At 51.8% G+C, this 21,873-nt stretch overlaps 1 pseudogene; it reads right to left on the bottom strand.

Moving 5' to 3' along the window:
• The window catches only part of LOC127474814 (zinc finger protein 208-like), a 549,167-nt pseudogene that overhangs the window by 97,481 nt on the left and 429,813 nt on the right, over positions 1–21,873 (bottom strand).

Raw genomic sequence — 21,873 nt, 5'->3', positions numbered from 1 at the left:
TGGAGTCTCTCGAAACATTCAGGTGGCATCTGGATGTAGCACTTTGGGATGGGGTTTAGGGGTGATTCTGGTGGTGCTGGGTTGACAGTTGGACTAGAAGATCTGGAAGGTCTCTCCCAACCTTGATGATTCTGTGATTCTCTGACCTGTCATCCCTGTTTGCAGGTTTGTGCTCTAAGAAGACCCTGGGGATGTTTTCTCTGTTGGGTCCACAGAGATTGTGTTGTGTGAGTTTTTTTTCCTCTATAATCAAAACAAGGAGTAATTAATGCTAAATCCAGTAGGTGGCTTTCAAGTAATAACTTGGTCCAGTTTGTCCAACTGTGTACAAACAGGTGAGGAAAATCTGGAACTTTAGAAGGGTTAGTTTTTTACCTCATTAGCAGGATATCCAGGGGTGCACCAAGTGCCTTCCAGTGAGGAGCACAAGAGACCAGTAGACAGTGACAATATTGTTCTAATGTTAATGTCACTGGAGTACAGAGTGAGATCATTTCTGAGTTATGTTTCTTTAATTACTGATTGTGAATAAAGAGAAAAGCACATAGTTGATGATAGTTTAGTATTTATTTCACACTCTTAACAAGAAGGTATTTTCCAGCTGGACTTTGAATATGGTTCCGTGGTATATTGCAAATTTCTATCTCAAGTTAACAGTCTACTTCTTCCCAAAGAAATTCTCAGCAGCTAACACCCTTTCATCATCTGGCTCTTTCCCTGATGGCTTGGCTTCTTTCCTGTTTTATCCCTTCTCAGCCACTCATGCCAGAGGCAATATTGAGGAAGGAACTGGGTTTTAAAAAAGAGAAAATGCAAGAACTTCCTTCAGGCAGTCAGTTCTTCTGGGCAGGGCCGTCTGACTCTTGGTGTGTTTCCCTCCATGTGCTCAGCACCGGCACAGGGCACACTGAGGGAGGTCTCCAAACTTTCCTGTAGGTGATTCCATCAAAACTATTCCCCTCCCAGGGCATCACAAGATGATGCTCATCAGCTCTTCCAAGTCAAAGGATACTTTTTCCCCCAGGGCAGAACAGATGGAAACATGCTACCGGTGCAAGAGAGGGACAGTGGAGTCCCATCCTCTGCCATGGGGGTGGTGACCCAGACTCCCTGTTTGTCCTCTAGTCCCTCTGGGAGCCCTGAGGTTTCCCTCTGGTCCCCTCTGGCTCCCTGTGCTTGGAAAGCCTTCCAAATCCATTCTGGTGAGGGGAGGTGGTGATGCAGCAACAGTAGACTCCTCGTGGGATGCCTGGACACCCCTGGGGAGGCAGAGCTGGGGCCACTCATTCTGTGTCCCATCCTGGCTGGGTGCTGGGGGGACTACCCTGAGGAGAGACAAATGAGGCTTCTCCTGGGGAAAGCCTCAGCCAGAGCTCAGCTTCCCAAACAAGGCTGGGGCTGGGGGTGTGCCGAGGGGGAAGTTGTCCTGCAGGCAGCAGGACAGGACAAGCAGGACGCAGTCTGCTCAGGACACGGTGCATCTGAAGGACACCATGGGTTTGGGCCCATTGTTGCTGCTTTATTAAATCACAGCCACCTCCAACTGGCTCAGTGGGAACAGAAGAGCAGTGCTCATAGTTTGAATCATGGATTTTGCTGAAGATTTGATGGCATCAGGATTCCAGTTTTCCTGCCTGTATGAAGGACAGAGTTTCTATTTTGTGATAAGATCCATGCCTGGAAAGCTCCCCAGGCAGCCACCAGGCCCCAACATGGCGTCAGGGCAGTTGGCAGCAGTCCCCCCAACACCTGCCTCCCAGCCCACGCCAAGCCACCGCCTTACCCACAGCCCCAGAGCCCTGGATGCCACCATGGCTGTCCCTGACACCACCCTGCTCACCAGCTCAGGTGTCTCACACAGTGCCTGGGAGCCTGGGAATGTTGGAAGCTCTTCATGGATGTGGACATCGGTGCCTGAAGAGCTTCTGGCCTGAATCGAGGGCTTGGTGTTGGTCCTAAAGCTGCCAGGATGCCGATGGTCTGTTCTGCCAGGCAAGGGACGACTTCACTGCTGTCTGTCTTCAAGGGCTGAAGGACTGTGAGAAAAAAAACAGAGCCGAGATGAAACTCCAGACATCCCTCCAGCCCATGTTCCCCACTCACCGCTGCAGATCTCATCCAGCTGCTCTGTGCTTCGGTTCCTCAGGTGCCCATTTTCCAGCTCCAGGGGGACAGGGCCAGTCAAACCACGGCAACTTGGCAGAGACGTCTTCAACTGCTTCTGCTTCCTCAGCACCGCTGAGCCCAGGTGGTCTCTGAAGAGCCAGATGGAGAAATCCTGCATGTCGCTGCTCTCCTGGGAGGAAGGAGGAAAGGTGAGCTTTGGAAACAGCAGCCCCCTGCCCACAGTGAAGGGGGGTGGGGATGGTGGCTGAGGGAGATGCCCTGGGCTCAGATTCCAGAGCAGGGACAAGTTGCACTGGGCTGCAAGGCCCAGAAGCCACCAGAGCCCAGGGGAGCAGAGCCTGCTGTCAGAGCTGCTGACAGGGCTGGGCTTCAGGGGGACTCTCACTGCCCAGTGCCCATCTCAGGGCTCACGCTCCCACATCAGCCTTACCATGTCGAGGAAGCATGAGAGGTTTTCCACCAGATCCTCAGTGGTTGAGCAGGCCTTTATCTTCTTCAGGTTTGGACACATCAGGTTTTTAGAGACAATCACAATCTCTGTCCAGGAGTCTTCACTGCCAATCCACAGGAGCTCCATCATGTTTGGCATCAGGAGCTCCTGTTTCCCTGCCTGTATGAAGGACAGTGTTTCTTTTCTGTGATAAGATCCATGCCTGGAAAGCTCCCCAGGCAGCCACCAGGCCCCAACATGGCATCAGGGCAGTTGGCAGCAGTCCCCCCAACACCTGCCTCCCAGCCCACGCCAAGCCACCGCCTTACCCACAGCCCCAGAGCCCTGGATGCCACCATGGCTGTCCCTGACACCACCCTGCTCACCAGCTCAGGTGTCTCACACAGCGCCTGGGAGCCTGGGAATGTTGGAAGCTCCTCATGGGTGTGGACGTCGGCGCCAGAAGAGCAGTGCTTCTGGCCTGAATCGAGGGCTCGGTGTTGGTCCTAAAGCCTTCAGGATGCTGATGGTCTGTTCTGCCAGGCAAGAGACGACTACATTGCTGTCTGTCTTTAAGGGCTGAAGGGCTGTGAGCAAAAGAAACGGAGCCGAGATGAAGCCCTGTGTCTGCAGAGACCTCCAGACGTCCCCTCCAGCCCATGTTCCCCACTCACCACTGCAGATCTCATCCAGTTGCTCTTGGCTTCGGTTCCTCAGGTGCCGCGTGGCCACCCCTAGGCACAAAGCTCCGTCAGCCCCTGCTCCCCAGCGGGCTTCCAGCAGCGCGGCCCCTGGCCCTGCCCTCCTCCCCCTCAGCCGGGATGAGCCCAGGAAGCACCAGGAGCTCAGGGGGGTGGAACTCAGCCCAGTGCCCACCAAGCCCAGCCAGGTGGGCAGGGGTGGCAGAGGGAGGCCCAGGCCCAGCCTGTGGCAGCCGGGGCTCAGGCAGCCCCAGGGTTGGGCCTGGCTGTGGCTGCAGCAGCGGGGACGGGGGCCAGCTTGCCCAGAGAGGGACCCCGGGGGCTGGGGCTCACCGATGAACCTGATGGCCGCCTCTCGCACACTGGCCTCAGGGTCCTTGAGGTAGCTCAGGCCCTGACGCAGGTACTCTTCAGCCCTGCTCCTGTCCTTCCCCACCTGGAGAGAGCACAAGGACACGGGCATGGCACAGAGCCCCCCCGCTGGCTGCAGCAGTCCCTCCTGCCAGCACTCAGTGTTGCCCAGAGCCCTCTCTCCCGCTGGCTGCAGGGAAGGGAGAGGGGCCTGCAGAGGAGCCCCTGGGGCTCTGTTCTTGGAGGGCACACACTGGGCTGCAGCTCCAGCCTCTGGGCTCTGGGCCCACACAGTGGGCTCTGCCTGCAGGGCAAGCCTCACCCAGCCTGCACCCTGGCACTTGGCCTTACCAAGCACTCGCCAATCCTCCACATCTGCTGCTTCTTCACCAGCTCTTTCAGCTCCCTCCACTTGAGCAGCTTTGCTGCAGCAAGGAGCGCTTCCTGGGCGGCCTGCATGGAAGCAGAAGGGGTGAGGTAGCAGTATGGCTGGCAAAGGAGAGCTCTTGGCTTTCTTGCTGGGGAGATTCTGCCCTCAGGAAGTTGGGACATGCCCTCACCAAAGTGTCTAGGGGACGTGTGAGGACAGCCCCGCAGGACAGGGCCTGAGGCTGGAAGCCCTGGCCTTGGACACATGCCAGGGACAGCAGAGAAGCCTGTGGGGATGTGCCTGTTCAGGCTTTGGTGGCCACAGGCTGCTGACGAGCCCTACTGGAGCCCCAGGGCAGCTGTTGGAAATGGCCGTGCCAGCTTCTCCGTCCCTGCTGGCGCTGGCTCTGCAGGGACCTTTCCCACACCTTGCGCTGGGCCACGGCTGCCCACTGCCAGCAGCCCTTGTCCTGCTGCCTGGGCCCCACAGGGCAGGCCAGCCCACCTCTCTCTGTGCCAGTGCTCAGCCTTCCAATGTGTACCTTGGCCACGCTCGGGGACTGGTCACTTGTGCGAATGAGCAGCGGGACCAGTGCACTCCGCAGAGACGTCTTCAATTGCTTGTTGTTCCTCAGCACTGCTGAGCCCAGGTAGTCTCTGAAGAGGCAGATAAAGGCCTCTCGCATGTCGCTGCTCTCCTGGGAGGAAGGAGGAAAGGTGAGCTTTGGAAACAGTAGCCCCCTGCCCACAGTGAAAGGGGATGGGGATGGTGGCTGAGGGAGATGCCCTGGGCTCAGATTCCAGAGCAGGGACAAGTTGCACTGGGCTGCAAGGCCCAGAAGCCACCAGAGCCCAGGGGAGCAGAGCCTGCTGCCAGAGCTGCTGACAGGGCTGGGTGCAGGGCAGCTCTCACTGCCCAGTGCCCATCTCAGGCCTCACGCTCCCACATCAACCTTACCATGTCAAAGAAGCGCGGCAGGTTCTCCACCAAATACTCATCCATGGGGCTGGCCTTTTTCTTCTCCAGGTTTTGATTTATCAGTTTTTTTCAGGATCATAATGACCTTTGTCTTGAGGTCTTCTCTGCCAACCCACAGGAGCTCCATCATGTGTGGCACCAGGAACTCCAGTTTTCCTGCCTGTATGAAGGACAGAGTTTCTTTTCTGTGATAAGATCCATGCCTGGAAAGCTCCCCAGGCAGCCACCAGGCCCCAACATGGCATCAGGGCAGTTGGCAGCACTTCCTCTAACACCTGCCTCCCAGCCCACGCCAAGCCACCGCCTTACCCACAGCCCCAGAGCCCTGGATGCCACCATGGCTGTCCCTGACACCACCCTGCTCACCAGCTCAGGTGTCTCGCACAGCACGATGAGGCCTTCGAGCACCTGGGAGGCTGGGAGGGTTGGAAGCTCCTCATCGATATCAAAGTTGTCATTCTGAAGGTATTCAAAGTCTTTGTCCTTGTCCTCCCACTCAAACTTCACGCTAGTGCCACTGGGCAATGGCTGTAGAAGCAAGCACAGTAGTGAGAGCCTGGCAGAGTCTGCAGGGCTCGTGGCAGGGGATCAAGTCCTTTTCTGGTCACTCACAGCCAAGTCAGAGGTGGAGCTGCTTTCTGAAGAAGAAGCGCTTAGACTGCAGGGCCACCAGTCGACCCAGAGCATGACAGCGAATGGCCATAATATCTTGTCTCCAATCTCGGGCTCTGAGAAGATGCTCTGCCACATTTGCCTGGCCACACTGCAAGGCAGAGCTCTGTGTCAGCAGGGCAACCTGGAGTGCAGCGTGGCTGGGCCAGCCCAGGTGCCTGGGGCCCTGCCTGGGCAGGCAGCAGGGCACTGAGCTGGTGTTCCCCTCTAGGCTGGGAGTAGCAGGGTGGCTCTGGGCTGGCTGGGCCAGCTTTGTCTGCTGCAGGCCTGGACAACCCAACAGGGTTGGAAAGCTTGGTGGGATGGAGAACCCCTCTCCTCAGGGCTGTCCTCCATCATTCCTTGGCTCTGGGAGCCAGAGAGTCTCAGGCTCCATCTCCCCACAGCCAACAAACCCTCAGGCTTTTCAGGGCCAGTACCTGTCTCTTTGTGGAGCGATGCTCAGCAGTGTGGCGACTACCTTCCTTGGGAAAAAGTCCGCTAGCAGCAGAAGCAGGGAGTGGAAGCACTCCTGCACAAGTTCACACTTCACGCCTGGCAGTCTTTCATGCAGGAAGCTCAAAATCTTTGGCACCTGAAGGGGACAGAGGTGAGGAGAGTGCTGCCACGGTAGTGCAGCCTCAGCTGCCCTTTCCATACCACTCTGCTGCCTTCAGATGCCTTCAGGTGCCTGAGACACCTGGGTTTGGCAGGGAGGGATGGAGAGAGGAACAAGGCCTTCTAGGGCTGAAGGGCAGGGCAATCCAGCCACAGGCCACTTACATCCGTCAGGAAGAAGCACGGGTCATCCGTGGCCAGCCACAAAATCTTTTCTGCTATGGTCCTGCGCCCTCTGTAAAGGTTCCACCCAAATGGTTCAACCCATGGACGAGTCTCTCCAGGTACCCATTGATAATTCTGTGCATCTTTCTGCTCCAGGGTTTCAAGGACGATGTGCGTCCTCTCCGAGCGCGTGAGGTATCTCTCGAAGGGCTGCGGCAGGAAGGAGGAGAGCAAAGATGTCACCCCAAGGCCCCTGCTGGTGCTGCTCAGCTGGGCAGCGAGAGCAGCCCTGGCCACAGGTGCCCAGCAGTGCTGGCAGCAGTGCCCACAGTCACTGTGTGGGGGAGGACAAGAGCAGAGGGTCCTTAGGCTGAGGCAGGAGGGCTGGGCTCATGCTCACGGGGTGCTGGCCCTGCACAGGACCAGGGCTCACTGCTGGGCAGGAGAGCTGCAGCTGCTGCTGGGACACCAGCAGAGTGCCGCCCTCAGACAGTCCCTGCTTGGGGACAGCAGGAACCCTCTCATCAGGGACTCTGAGGCCCTGTCAGCCCCACTGATTCCGGGTGCCTTTGGCTCACAGGAGTGTCCTGCCGATGGCACAGACAAGAGTCTCAGCAACGGGGGAGCTCATTACCTTGATACCGCACTTTTTTCCGAGAGTCCTGCAGAAGCAGGTGATTTCACCTTCCACGTGGCGCGCGTATCGTTTGTCCCTTAGCCTGGTCCTGCCTAAAGAGCAGGGCAGACGTGCAAGTCAGGGAGAGCAGCTTTGCCATCAGGCTTTCCAAAGCAGCCCGAGATCTGCTTGGGAGATGGCAGGCCAGAAGGAGATTGTGGAGGGAGGGGGTCAGAGTGGGCTCCACAAACAGGCAGGGTTGAAGATGGTGAAAGGAGCGGGGAATGAGAGCAGCAGAGAACAGGTGTAAGACTTGAGGAGAGCACTCCACTTGTACAGCAAAAGAGAGCTGGGATGCTGCGGGGAGCAGCTGGAGGGGCAAAGGTGGTCAAGCAGAGAAGCAGAGCTGGGAGGTGATGTCTGTGTGCAGAGGGACGAAGGCCACCACAATCCCCCTTAGCTTTTTGCTTACAGATGAATTCGCTGAGGTGCGCAACAGTTGCCCGACGTCCTGAGAATGGTTGAAGGAGGACAAATCCCAGCAGCTGTCCAAGGAATGGGATCTCGATGACAGTGGACTTCTTTTTGTTTCAGGAGGTCCCATGGGAGGGAGGGAGGGAGGGAGGAAGAAGAGCAGCAGGGTTGAGGGCAGGCGGCTGGTGCCAGGGCCCCATACCTGAGAGTGTGCCCAGGGCTGGATCCCTGGGGAGTGCAGGCTTTGCAGGACCCTGTGGCCCTGTCTCCTGGAGCCCTCAGCTGGGCAGCAACCCTGGCAGGAAGAGCGGCAGGGCAGGGGCACAGCCTGGCTGGAGGCTTCCTGGGCCTTACCTGCCGTTGGGAATAGCTGTTCAACCATCTGCACAGCGTGTAAATCCTCTCCATGGCTTCTTCCCACACGGTGACAATATCATATCTGGCAAAGTCCACCAGCACCTGAGCAAAGAGGAGCTGCTGGTGAGCCCCTGGAGCAGACACCCGCTCCAGCAGCAGCAGCAGCAGCAGCAGCTTGGCTCGGCTCCTGGGTGGGACTTGCACTGTCCCTCAAGGCTTCCTCTGAGCCCCAGCAAAGCCTGGAGCAGGGCTCCCGCCCCTGGGCTCCCTTGTGGGCCAGGCAGGAAGGCAGGTGCCACTCTCTGTGCTCCAGAAGAGCCTGGTGACACAGGAGGGGGGCACTGTCCCCACAGCGTGCTCTGCCACCGTGGCACTTGTCTGGAGACCACCCACCCAGGAGTGGGCAACCCCTGCCCCACAGGGTGAGGAACAGCCCCGGGACTGCCACTCTTTGCACAGGCCAGACCTGCAAGATGTTCTGCAGCTCCTCGCCCAGTCTGGAGGGAGGAGTGTTCCGCACGATTGCCGTCAGCATGGGGTCCAGGGCTTGCAGGGTCTGCAAGGAGGACAGAGAGCGCTGGCAGTGATTCTTCACCCCCAGGAGATGCATCTGAGCTCCCAGTGCCAGGAAGGAGAGCCACCCACGCTGCCCAGGAGAGACCTAAAAGCAGGCAGTCTACTGTGAGCAGACAGCAGATGCCACAGGCCTTTGCATTCCAGTGGAGAGAGATCAGGGAGCAGAGAGAATAAAAACTGGAAGGAGAAAACAGGAGGTGCCTTTTTCTCCCTGAGGCCTGGTGCGCAAACCACACTCTTATGTTTCTCGGGTTCTGTCCTTCTAAATAAACTTTCTGCATTCTTTCCACTGCCTTGGCATTTCTGGGGATCCCTGCGTATCTTACGTGACACGCAGGATGGCCAGAGAGCAGCCCAGAGGGACTGGTGGCTCCTGGAGCTCAGCCAACACTTACCTGATTCCTGCGCTCATATCCATCCCATACATAGGTGTCCCATTTAGGAAGGAAGAGGACAGCTCTGAAGCAGGCTTCTAGGAGCCTTCTCGTTTTGCCCTCCAGCACCTCGTTCACTGCGCTGCAAAGAGGAAGGGCCCAAGTGGACAATGGTGCCGGGGGAAGCGCCTCCAGGCCTTGTGCAGGGGGCGGAGGTCCTCTGGGGAAGGGGTCCCTGGCAGTGATGAGCGGGTACCTCAATCTTTCAATGGCAAAGAGGGCGAGCTTCCGCACTTCTGTGTGCTTCATCTCCCGCTCGCGGTGGTTCATCTGCTGGATCAGATCCCTGTCGCGGTCGTCCTCGGCACGCTCGTTGATACAGGACTCAGCGTCCAGCAGCATCTGCAGAGCACAACGCAGCTGGGACCCGGCAGCTGCCAGCACCCAGTGCCACCAGAGCCTAGCCCTCACAGGGTGCCAGTGCCAGGGGCCTTGCCCCCTTCCCCAGAGCACCGAGTGTCCCCTCACCTGAATCCTCTCGACCACCTCATATCTGCGGCAGAAGTGGACCAAGCGCTGGGATGAGCCACTGCTGGTGGTGCTTCTGCACAGGCGCACAACTTTCTGAAGAAAGCTGGTCTTGTGGACCAGATTCTGGCAGCCGGAGGACAGAGAGACAAACAGGGAGCATGAGAGGGGGGAAACGTGGCCAGCGAGACTGGAGCCCTGAGGGGCAGTGGTCTGCGGGAGCAGCAGCTCTGCCCAGCCAGCACCCCTCCAGCAGCCCAGCAGCAGAGCCCCTGCCTTAGATGCTGGCACAGCTGCCGTCCAACTGGCCACACTTACCTCCTTGGGGCCGTCAAGGGCCTGGATGGAGTCCACCACTTCCTGTTCTTCTCTGGACAGGGGGAACAAGCTGACATCTAAAAGAGGGATAGAGCAGGGAGGATCATTGCAGGATGCGCTGCAGAGCCCCAGCCCTGCCCAGTCCCCTCACTCACCCGTCCCCATCTGCGGTGGGTTCACCAGGATCCACTGGGAGAGTTCTGCTGCAGACCAGCTTTTCTGGGCAGCAGCCTCCTCCTCCCAGGCCACCTCATGGGGCTCTTCTGGAGAGCCGCTTTTCTGGGCAGCACCCTCCTCCGCCCAGGCCACCCTGGGCTTGCTGGGGGGTGTCTGCTCCATCCTACTAGAAAACTACTAGAAGTAGTAGAAGTAGTTTTCTAGAAAACTACTAGAAGTAGGGAAAGGGGAAGTGGGAATCTTCACAGAAAAACCGTCGCACTACGAGTCAACAGGGAAAGCCTGGAGCTGTGCTCAGAAGATCCTCGCCAGCTCCGTGCTCCCGTCCTGTCGCGTCGCTGTCCTGCCGGACAATGGTGCTGGCACTGGGGCTGTGCTGACCACGTGTGCTGTGATGGGATGTCACAAAGGGCCCCCCTGTGACACACCACCTGACGCCTAGCAGTGTTCCAGCCCTTGTGGATGTGGAACCAGCCCCTAGCAACGGGCCCCAACGATGCAGAAAATTATGCTACGTTGACCCTAAAACCCCAAAGCTCACAAATCTTTATTAGTAGACACACTGTTCCAAAAAAATAAAGGAGCGTTGGAGGCATAACATTGGGTGCGAGTGGTGTTTTTTGTAAAGGGAGTACCTTTATGTGGGCCCCCACCATCTCGTCTTTGAAATGGTAACACCTTATCCCACTGTCTACAAGCAGTAGATATCCCCTGCTATCCTATACACGAGGTCAGCTTTTCTCTGTAGTTTCAAAGGAAATACATCTCTTGGCTCAGAGTCATAGTGATTGATTCTTTTCAGCTGACCACCTCCCTGAGGCTTTTCCAGGACCCAGCTCAGGAGAGCGCTGCTAAAAGTCCAGTTGTGTGATTTCAAGAGCCAGATTGGCTCCTGAGACCTTCCATAATCACTTGGAGCATTGTTGGTTAAATTCTGCCATAACTACTCACATTGTTAGTATGAAAAAGGAAGAATGGGAAAATTTCTGGTTTTAATGGAGTAAGCTGGGCAAATGAAAGAAGGCAAAAGCATGTATATAATTTACAGTGACTGCTGAAGTATGTAAATATTAATTCTAGTCATGTTTGCTGGGTGTGCTTCTCGCACAGGAACACCATAGCTGGGGCTGGGGACAGCACTGATGGCAGTGATGAGGAATGGGGGGGATGCCCTTCCATCCTGCTGATATCTGAAGTGATTTCCATGGCTGTAGTCAAAATAGGAGACAGTGTCCTGGTGACACTGGCATGCCAGGCAGTCTCTATGGTGTTGGCTAAAAAAAGTAGGACACCTTGTTTTCTTTAGGTGTCTGTGCTGTTTCTGAGCAGCGGTAACGAGGGCTGGGACTGATGTGGCAGAGGGGCGGGTGTGGGGTTGTTGTGGCTCCGTCCCTCAGGAGCTGAGGGTGCCCAACACAGGGTGTGTACTCGGATCAGAGGAGAGGGGTTTGTGGCCCCGCTCTCTGTGGTGAGCCTGGTGGGTGAGCTCCCCCTGGGCCAGGCCACGTCAAGGGCTGATGAGAACAGAGGTGTTGCTTGTGGAATGGCAGCAAGCGAGATGCGGGGCGCCAGCAGCCACCTCGGGGGGCTGAACCTCGCCGTGCAGGCAGGCGAGGGTACGAAGAGATGTCTGGAGAAGGGTCTGGCAGAGAAGGTGGTGTCGGCCCGAGCAGGGTCGGGGCTGGGCTGGGGCGGGCGGAGGTGGGCTCGGCCCGGCCTGGTGGGAGTGGAAGGGGGCGGTGGCCGCTCCCGCCTCTCCCTGAGCAGTGAGCGGGCGGCCATGTTGTGCCGGCGGCGGGAGGAGGGAGCTGAGATATTGCACAGTCTGTGACAATGAAGGCAAGACCAGCCTGAGGATAATGAGGGGACTGAGCCTGTGAGACCCAAGACTTGTGTTCCTGATGTTAAATCCTGAAATGTCTAAAGCTGCAACTTTTAACTGACCTGCTCTTCAAAAAACAGCAAAATTAAAGATTAAAATTAAACCCTGCAGTGTCAGGAGCAGATCTTGGCTGACCTGCATGTTCCATGCTAAATACAAAATTGAGCACTTCAGTCATAATGGTCTGCACCTTTCCTGGATTGCCCTGATGCTGTTTGTGCTGAACAGGCATTACAATAAAGGCAGTTTTACCTGTCCCTTGTTTACTTTTCTGAGCTCTTTGGAGCTGTCTTTTCTTGTAAGAGCAATATATGGTTATCTGTGTTTGTCTGGTGGTAATTTCTCAAGGGATTTGTGTACAGGACAGGGCCTGAATTTCTTGGGTGGTTTGCACAGGTTCTTTGATAACACATTCCCTGGTGATACTTGAAAGATTTTTATAAAATGTCTTTTGTAGCATATGCTGTCATCTCTAATGCTTGGTTGGTTTTTTTTCATTCAGGGATGGGACTTGTGTAATACTCACAGTCTAATGCTTGGTCCTTAGGATTTCTTTATTATTTTAAATTTTAATTTATTAGGATTCCTTAATTATTTTTAATTTTAATTTATTAGGATTTCTTTATTTTTTTAATTTTAAATTATTACGATTTCTTTATTCTTTTTAATTTTAATTTATTAAGATTTCTTTATTATTTTTAATTTTAAATTATTAGGATTTCTTTATTATTTTTAATTTTAATTCAAGTGCATTAGTATCCCATTTTCCCTGCAGATGTGTGGAGGAATTGATTTGCTCACTGTAAGCAAAATAGCTGCTCTTCGTCAAAGGACTGGTAAGTTGTTCTTCCTAATACCATATACTTTTTAGCTTTTTAAAAACACCCAATCAAAGGTCTGGCTTTGCACAAAATGATATGTAAAGCTAGTACAGTTTTTTATTTGTTTGGTTTTGTTTTTTTTAAAATTAAACTGTGAGCTGATAGACTTCAGATCATTCCTCACATAGTCAAAAAAACACAGCATTGGCAGGCTTGAGTAGAAAAATTAAAATTAAAATTAATAATTAAAAAATTATTCATCTCCACTGGATGAATACAGGAACAGAATCTTTTCCAGTTTTTCTTTAACTAAAAGGAATTTGGTCTTGACCTTTTGTTGTCCCTGCCACATTTTGTGACTTTGGACCAGTTTTATCACCGAGTTCAGTCCGGAAGCAAAAAAGTGGAATTCATGAACTGGAGGAATTCAGTTTTTAATGCGTGTCCATGAGCTTAGTTTTGATGCTTTTTGGCAAGTATTGAATCTCTTCTGCTCCTGGGCTCTGTGAGTTTTATTACTTTGTTCCTTCAGAAGCCTTAAACTGTTTTTCCCACTGCAGGTCTGTGTAGAACAGCAGATTTCTTGCCAGGTTTCTCCTTCCAGCTCTTCCTCAAAACTCTTCCTGTGCCATCCACTGATGCCTTTCTAGCCCCCAATCATCTGCTCGAATCTCTAAAACATGTGACTCATGTTCCATTTTTATATTCATCTTCACATGACTCCTGAATCTTTCTGGGTGCATTTTTGTTTGTTTTCTCACTGGGTTGTAAATGAGCTGTTGTCACATCTGGTTTCTTGGGTAGGACTTTGGCCTTTCAGTTACACACCAAGTAATTCTTCCCTCCTTTTCTGGTTTATAATCCTTACCTAAAGGAAGGGGCTGAATGTGAAAGCCTTAATTTACTTAATGCAACAGTTGTCTACAAAAGAAGTTGCTTCAAAAATCAATTGCAAAAGCATCCAAATGTGTGGATCCTGAAATGTTATCCAAATATAAATTCAAATTCCTATGCCTTAAATATATTAAAAATATAAATACGTAAAAAATGTTTAAATAAAATAAATGTTTGAATAAAATGGTACCCAAATATAAATTCGAATTCCTATACCTTACATATAAAAAATAAATAAATAAATGTATAAACACCGAAAACCCTGAAACAACTCAGGAACTTCCTTTTCGCTGTGAATTTGGACTGTGTGAAATCAGCCATAAAAGTTATGTATGAGCAAACTGCTTCCTTTGTGCTCTCTCAGAATCTACTTATATTAAAACACGGCCTCAAATACATAAAAATGAATCCTTTAAATTTTCCTCTTCCCTTGGTACCTCCTCAGATGCACAGAAGGAAAGCTGTGCTGGATTTCAGTCTCCCACTTGAGGAACAGAAGGTTTCAATAGACCTCAAGTGGCTGAAGCCCTGGGTTTGGCCATCAGGCCTTGTCTTTCACTGCTGTGGTCTTTTAATAGAGCAACAGAGAATTGCAGCAAAAAACTGAAGAGAAAAACTTTGTACATTCTGTTTCAGAATCGCTGCCTTGAATCTTTGGTCGAGGTTGGGAATGGTTTGTCTCCCTTGGCAGGGAGGGTCAGTACTCTTTGTCATTCTGACATGACTGCCCAGGTCCCTGATTTTATCGTGGCCAAAATACTGGGCTTGGAAACCAAAGCAGGAGCTGGTAGAGAACAGCAGCTTGAAAAATGGGCTGATGCCTAATTGATGTGGCAGAAGGAATGAAAGACTCGTGACAGCTAAGAAAAAAATTGGGCTTTTCAGTGCCTACCTCAGGTTAGGATCACTGCATGTGTCTTGGTGGAGGAAGATGTTTTTGTAACTTTATTGAAACTTGTTAGTAAAATGTGCCTGAATTCCTAAGGAAACAACCACTGTGAAATCTTTAAAAACCAAATGTAGATTTCCAAAGTGTAGAAGTTGCTATTAATATTTTGGCCATTCCTGTGGCATCTTTTTGCTGTATGAATAACTTTGATAACAAGAACATGTCCTTAATTATAACACATTATCGGGTCTGTTTACTGCTAATTATTTTACAAGGCTGAGAGAAGAGTTTAAGATGAAAGTTGTGGGGTTACTTGCAAAGATTTTGGTACAACCAATGCAGTTGAACCTGGTAGGGAAATTTGCCCTTAAGTTGGTTTTGGTAGATCTCATGAGTGTCTAAGGCAGAGGCCAACCCAACTGGAAAGAGCCTTTCAAGGGTGACTAAGATGTAACTAAATTACCTTTTTGAGAGGTGGGGAAAGCTGATGTCAGGAATTAAATTTCCTTATGTTAAGCTTAGTAAAAATATATTAATATATAAATATTAAAATTATTTTAATGGTCTTATTTATGGGGTTTTCACTGTGCTTATGTTAGTACTTCTGAGTGTTTGATTGTGACAAAAATGGACAGCTTTGTGGTTTGTTTTTTTTATTTTTCATGTTTTGATACTTTGGTCAAGGCATTAACATTAAAACATCATTCAAAATTTTAATTAATCTTCAAACACCAAAATAGATTTGAAATGAGGTTAATGAGAACAGTGGGGGGGAAAAACCACCCGAGCCCAAAAGCAAAACAACCCCAAAAACTATTTATTTTTCCATTGTATTTTAAACAAGGAAGTCTATAGAGCAGCAGAAAACAGGACACGTGGGCAGGTGTGAAAGTCAGACTGGGGCTTGTTGCACTGGTTCCAGTGCTCTTTGCTTCAGTGTAACTGGTCATTTTGAGATGAGACTGGGGAAACTGGGCTGCCAGGGCAGAGACCACTGGCTGGCCCCACTGGTTTTTGCTGGGCAGTGGGTAATTTCTGCCTCACTTGTCAGAATCAGCCCATGGTTATCAGGGAATGGGGTAGTGGTGAATTTGGCTTTCAGACTAATATGAGGTTAAACTTACACATATTCAAAAGAATAAATTGATGTTGGAGTGCAGATACTCAAAATCCTGAAGACCTTTTGAAACCTTGTTTTGCCTGTCAATTCTACGGCCGAAGCTCTTCCCGCAGTCGGGGCACTCACAGGGCTTCCCTTACTGGTGGGTCTGTTGGTGTTTGGTCAAGTTAGAGCTCTGGGTGAAGCTCTTCTCACACTCCCCACACTTGTAGGGCCTCTCTCCGGTGTGGATGCGTCGGTGGATGACGAGGTAGCCATTCTGTTTGAAACCCTTCCCGCAGTCGGTGCAGCGGAAGGGCCTCTCATCCGTGTGCGTCCGCTGGTGCACGAGGAGACGTGAGCTGGTCTGAAACCTCTTCCCACATTCCAAGCACTTGTAGGGCCGTTCCCCGGTGTGGATGAGCTGGTGGGTGCGGAGGTTGGAGCTGCTCCTGAAGCTCTTCCCACATTCCCCACAATTGTACGGCCGTTCCCCAGTGTGGATGCGACGGTGTTGGATCAGGTGGGAGTTCCTGTTGAAGCTCTTGAGACACTCCCCACACGTGTAAGGCTGTTCCCCAGTGTGGATGTGCTGGTGTCTGAGTAGGTCTGTGCTCTTCCTGAACCTCTTCCCACATTCCAAGCACCTGAAGGGCTTCTCCCTGCTGGGAGGCTGCTCAGGGACCACCAGCTCAGAGCTCCCCCCCAAGCTCCGGCCACCTTCCCGGCGCAGGCTGGCTCTTTCCTCCTCAGAGCACCCTGGGATGGCTTTGGAGCCCCTCCTGCGGGGGGATCTCCGGCCCTTTTCCTCCCCGCTGCCTTCCTGCGCCGGGGAGCCCTTCAAAACGGCCTCTCCCACCAGGGTCTCACGGGGGGATTTGTCCTCCGGGCTCTCCCTCCTCAGCTCGGGGCCTGGGGCAGGAAGCAAGAAGGACAGGCAGGGGATTTGCCTCCGGCCCACAGGGAAGGCCAAGGACATCCCCCCAACTCCGGCCCCGGCAGGACGGCGGCGCCAGCGGGGTTGTCCTGCAGCCGGGGCCATGCTGGGCTGACAGAGCCAGCACAACACCCGCCCAAAGGGACACTGACTTCCTCCTCACCTGCCTGGGGGGCCCAAGGCATCTTCCTCTTCCTCGCAGCCTCCTCCTCCATCCGCCCAAGCTTTGGGAAGGACAAATCCTGATGGGGGGAAAACAAGGGCTGAGCGTGTTGGCTTGGGGGTTCCTCCTGCCCAAGTCCATCTCTAGAACTCACCGGGCATCCTGTGACCATAAAAACCTCCAAACCACCGAGACTCAGCCCAGAAAACCCCAAATCATCAAGATTCAGGCAAAAGCCTATAAGAAATAGTGAGAAGACTCCTGCCCCCCCAAAATGAAAAAAGTTGAGATTCACCTAAAAAATACTCTAAAATATGAAGATTAGCCAAAAAAAATTCTCCTAAGATTTCCCCTTCTCTGGTTTCCCCCCTCTAGGGTTCAGAGAGTCTCCCCTGTCTGGGATGCTGGGGGTTCTACCTAGAGATGCTGGGAGTGTTGGGGGTCCCAAGGCTCCCTTCTCCTCTGATTCTTGCCTTTGGGATGCCGCATTCCCAGAAATTCCCCCTCTCCAGGTTCTCCACTTTGTTGTCCTAGGGGATCCCAGGGGTCCCCACTGTCCAGGCTTCCCCTTCTCCGTGCCCCCCCTCACCAGGCTTTCAGGGGCCCTCTGAGAGGGCACTGGGAGGGACTGGGGGGGAACTGGGGCACACTGGGGGGCACTGGGGAGTTACTGGGGGATACCAGGACACATGGGGGGACACTGACAGGTTACTGGGCCATACTGGGGGTTACTGGGTGCTCACTGCAGGATCACTGGGCCATACTGGGGGGCAGTGGGAGGTCACTGGGATACACTGGGTGGTCACTGAGGGGGTTACTGGGCCATACTGAGGGTAACTGGGAGGTCACTGGGATATACTGGGGGCACTGGGATCCCCTTACCCGGATGTGGTACATCTCCCCCTCTGGATTTTGGGGGGCATCCCTAGGACCCCTCCCCTGGGGGCTGGGGGACCCCTTGAACTCCATTGCTGGGCTTTAGGGGACCCTGTAAAATCCTTTCAAAACCTCTGAAATCCCCCTTCGACCCATCAAAACATTCTCCAGGTCCCTTCAAATCCCCTCAGAGATCTCATCCCTCTCCAGCACCCCCCAAACCCTCTCAGTGACCAGCAAAACCCACCTGAGACCCCTCAAGCCCATTCAGGGACCCCTAATCCCCCCCACGGGCCCTCCAAACCGTCTGGGACACCTTAAACCCCCCAGAGACCCCAAAACTGCCTCAAGGTCCCCGCAAAGCCTCCCAGGAACCCCAAACCTCCCCAGAGAGCCCCAAAGCCCACCTGGGACACCCCAAATCTTCTCAGAAAACAAAACTCCCATCAGAGCTCTCCAGCACTCTTCAGGGACCTTCAACCTCCCCCCTGAGTCCTTTCAGGGACCCCTCAAAACGTCCCCGGGAACCCCCGAACTCCCCCGCTAAACCCCCCCGAGCCCTCCAGCCTTTCCACCCACACCCGCGCTCCCCGCAGCCCCCGAGGGGATCCCCAGACCCCGCTCTCGCCGCCCCCCCGCCAACTCACCCAGCGAAGTGCAGCGGCCGCAGGCGAGTCCTCCTCACTCCCGACCACGAGGCCAAAATGGCGCTCGCTCCGCGCGCCCTCCGCCTTTACAGACCCGCCCCGCAGCCAATCAGCGCGCGGCCACGGCCCCTGCCCGCCCCCCGCCTGCGCGGGGCATTGTGGGAGTTGTAGTCTTTGCGGCGGGGGAGGATCGGGCGTTTTGGTTTTTAGTTTTTCTGTCTTCTTTTATTTTCTCTTTTTTTCTTTCTTTTTTCTTTCTTTTTTCTTTTCTTCCCCTTTTTTCTCTCTCTTTTTTATTTTTTTCTCTTTTTTTCTTTCTTTTTTTCTCATTTTTTCCTTTTTTTCTTTCCTTTTTTTTCTCTTTTTTTTATCTCTTTTTTCTCTTTTTTCTCTCCTTTTTTTTTACTATGTTTTTTTCTTATTATTTCCATTTCCCTTTTTTTTTACATTGTTTTCTATCAGTTGTACTTTCAAGGAAGATTTATACTCAGATCAAAACAATCTCCAGGTACATATCCTGCCACAACAGATAATCTGCCATTGTTCCAGGTTTGTGAGGATTCCCAAGATCACAAACACTGAGACACCAAGGGTGGAAGCCAAGCAACTTTATCCTGTCCCTCGCCACAGCCTTCAATCCACACCCAGCCCTGGATTTCTGCAAAGCCGCTGGGCAGGAGCAGGAGATGGAGCTGGTGCTCGGCAGGAGGGGCAGCAACAACAAACCCGTGTCTTTGGCACAGGGGAAGGAATTTAGTGCTTGAGGGGTTACATTCCACAGGCTCCCCTGGGGATCAGCTCATGCTGGGACAGTGAGAACAGCAAGAACATTCCTAATAAAAATGCCCGAGGGAAGGGAGCGGAGGGGGAGCAGGGGCAGGAAAAGGAAGCAGAGCGATGGAAGATGGGCTGGGGCGGTCGGGGCTGGTGGAAGGCAGGCTGGACAATGCCTTGTTTGGTCCAGCAGCTGGGCCAGCTCCAGGGCAGGTGTCGGGGCAGCCTCTGCCACAGGGACATGGACAAACAGACCCTACAAAAGCTCTCAGAGGGGTTGGGGGTTCTGGGCAGGGCTGCGCTCTCACCTCAAGCCAGGATATCCCAGGGCAGTGGAACAGCAATTCCTGTCAGCTCCCAGCAAAGATTATTGGGGTTTGCACTGGGGAAATATTGACGCTCCAGCTTCCTCTTCTCTTTTTAGAACTTTGAGCTTGCAGTCGGGTAGAAGGGCTGGTGGGGGAGTGGGAAAAGACCCACTGAGGGGCACATCTCATCCCTCAGTTAGATGGAGCTAAACCCCTGATCTTGCTTAGGAAGAGCTGCTGATGCTCAGTTGTCTTCTTTCCCTTCTGCTTTAGTGGGATATTACATTTCCCTGCAGTATTGGTGATAGAATGGTATGTCAGCTGGAATGGTTTGGTTCTTACAGAAAGCATGAACACATTTTAAGGAAGGTATTTTTACATAGAGGAGGCCTCCAAAAAAACCCAAAGGTAATATAAGTGCAGAATATAGTGAACTTTGGGGTTTTCTTTTTAATTCTTGGGTAGAAAAGCCATCCCAGTTAGGGACAGCAATTTATTGCGTTGCTGAAAAAAAAACAACCAACAAACAAAAAAAAGAAATCTGAATTTGTTCTCTTTCAGATTTGTTTTTGATCATAAGAATACTTCTAGTGAAAAGGGCTAATTTACTCTTTCTAGAGGAATATTTTAAGTGTGATTATCACAATATCACAGCTGCTGAAAAGGTCTAAAATAGGACATGGACCTTGAACGTGTTCCTGTGTTTAGGATGTGGTACTTAACATTCGAGAAACAATAGAACTGCAACTCATTTATTAAGGTATAATCTCAAAATGTTCACTCTTGCTCTGTAAAGACATGCCACAAGGATTGTAAAAAGCTTGCAGTATCCCATGAAGTACATGTGGTATTTTATCAGTGTAAATATAAGATTATATTAAATATATTTTTTATATATATTATATATATAAATACTTATATTATATATAAGATTTTCAAGATTTATGCTGGCAGTACTCCATAACTAAAGTAAGTTTTCCCTTTGGTGCTGCACTAGTTTATTATTTAATTGTTACTGACATTCCACCAGTCATATTATTAACTTCACCAAATGAAAGGGAAATAATCCTGTATTATTAAAGAGAGCAACTGAATTCCCTCAGTCATCTTATCCTTGGCTGTCTGAGACAGGAATGCACTTCAGCTTCCCTACAGAAACTTCCACTAAAAAAGAGCTTGGGATCATAGTGAGAGATCCAGATTGAAGGGTGTGCCTGAATTATCTTTAGGGAGGAGACCCATTTTGGTGAGTGACAAGCAATGTACCTGTGGCTCCCTTTTTCTTTCTTGATTCTTTTTCCCTTTCTTTTTGTCAGAGGCTTTGGGAAAGGTGTTTTGTCAAGAGAATAATATTCATTTATAGCCATGTGAACGGTTTCTATTCTGTACCAGTGAAGGCAGTCACCTAAATACCCAGACCCATGCCTTTGAAAATAAAACAAGGAGAAAATATGGAGTATTTGTTTGAGACCAGATAAACTGAATGTAGTTCAGTAACATGGTAAGGCAATTGCTGTTATTGCACAGAGACATTTCTTTCTATGCTGGAACTGAGGGGAGCAGCAAAATCTAAAAGCCTTGCTCTGTGTGTTTGTGAACACACTGTGGGTAAGTTCAAAGGAGCATTCAGAGATTGTGTTGTGTGAGCCTTTTTCCCTCAGATCAAAACAAGGAGTAATTATTGCTAAATCCAGCAGATGGCTTTTTCTCTTTATTCCCAATCACTGATTAAAGAAACATAACTCAGATGTGATCTCACTCTGTGCTCCAGTGACATTAACATTAGAACAAGATTGTCACTGTCTACTGGTCTCTTGTGCTCCTCACTGGAAGGCACTTGGTGCACCCCTGGATATCCTGCTAATGAGGTAAAAAACTAACCCTTCTAAAGTTCCAGATTTTCCTCACCTGTTTGGACACAGTTGGACAAACTGGACCAAGTTAGTACTTGAAAGCCACCTGCTGGATTCAGCATTAATTATTCTTTGTTTTGATCGTAGAGGAAAAAAGCTCACACAACACAATCTCTGTGGACCCAACAGAGAAAACACCCACAGGGTCTTGTTAGAGCACAAACCTGCAAACAGGGATGACAGGTCAGAGAATCACAGAATCATCAAGGTTGGAAGAGACCTTCCAGATCTTCTAGTCCAACTGTCAACTCAGCACCACCAGAATCACCCCTAAACCCCATCCCAAAGTGCTACATCCAGATGCCACCTGAATGTTTCGAGAGACTCCACCACCTCCCTGGGCTACTTGTTCCAATGCCTGAGCACTCTCTCAGTGGAAAAAGGGTTTTTGAATATCTAATATGAACCTTGCCCAAAGCATTTAAGGCCGTTTCCTCTCTTCCTGTCACTAAAGGCTTAGCAGAAGAGACCAAGCCCCACCCCACTAAAACCTCCTTTCAGGTCGTTGCAGAGAGTCCCCCCACCCACCCCCAAGTCCCTTCCTACTGAGCAGCTCTCCAGCCCCTCGGCCCCCAGCCTGGAGCGTTCCAGGGGGTTGTTGGGACCCAAGGGCAGGCCCTGACACTTGGCCTTCTTGATCCAACCTGTCCAGATTCCTCTGCAGAGCTGAAGTCAGACCACCAGCAGTCCAAGGTTTCAGTTCTGCTGCCCCCTCCTTCCTTCATTCAGAAAGGAAAATCCCATCATTTTGGGGTCTCTGTGCCCGTTGGCTCCGACTACCACATCCCCCACCAGTCACAGAATCATGGAATGGTTTGGGTTGGAAGGGACCTTAAAGAGCATCTCAGTCCAACCCCCT

The sequence above is a fragment of the Manacus candei genome, unplaced genomic scaffold (assembly GCF_025592945.1).
Source record: "Manacus candei isolate 608988 ecotype Guabito, Panama unplaced genomic scaffold, ASM2559294v1 h1tg000045l, whole genome shotgun sequence".
Taxonomy (NCBI): Eukaryota; Metazoa; Chordata; class Aves; order Passeriformes; family Pipridae; genus Manacus; species Manacus candei.
The sequence above is the reverse complement of the archived record's forward strand: the minus strand, read 5'-3'. Positions and strand labels throughout refer to the sequence as shown.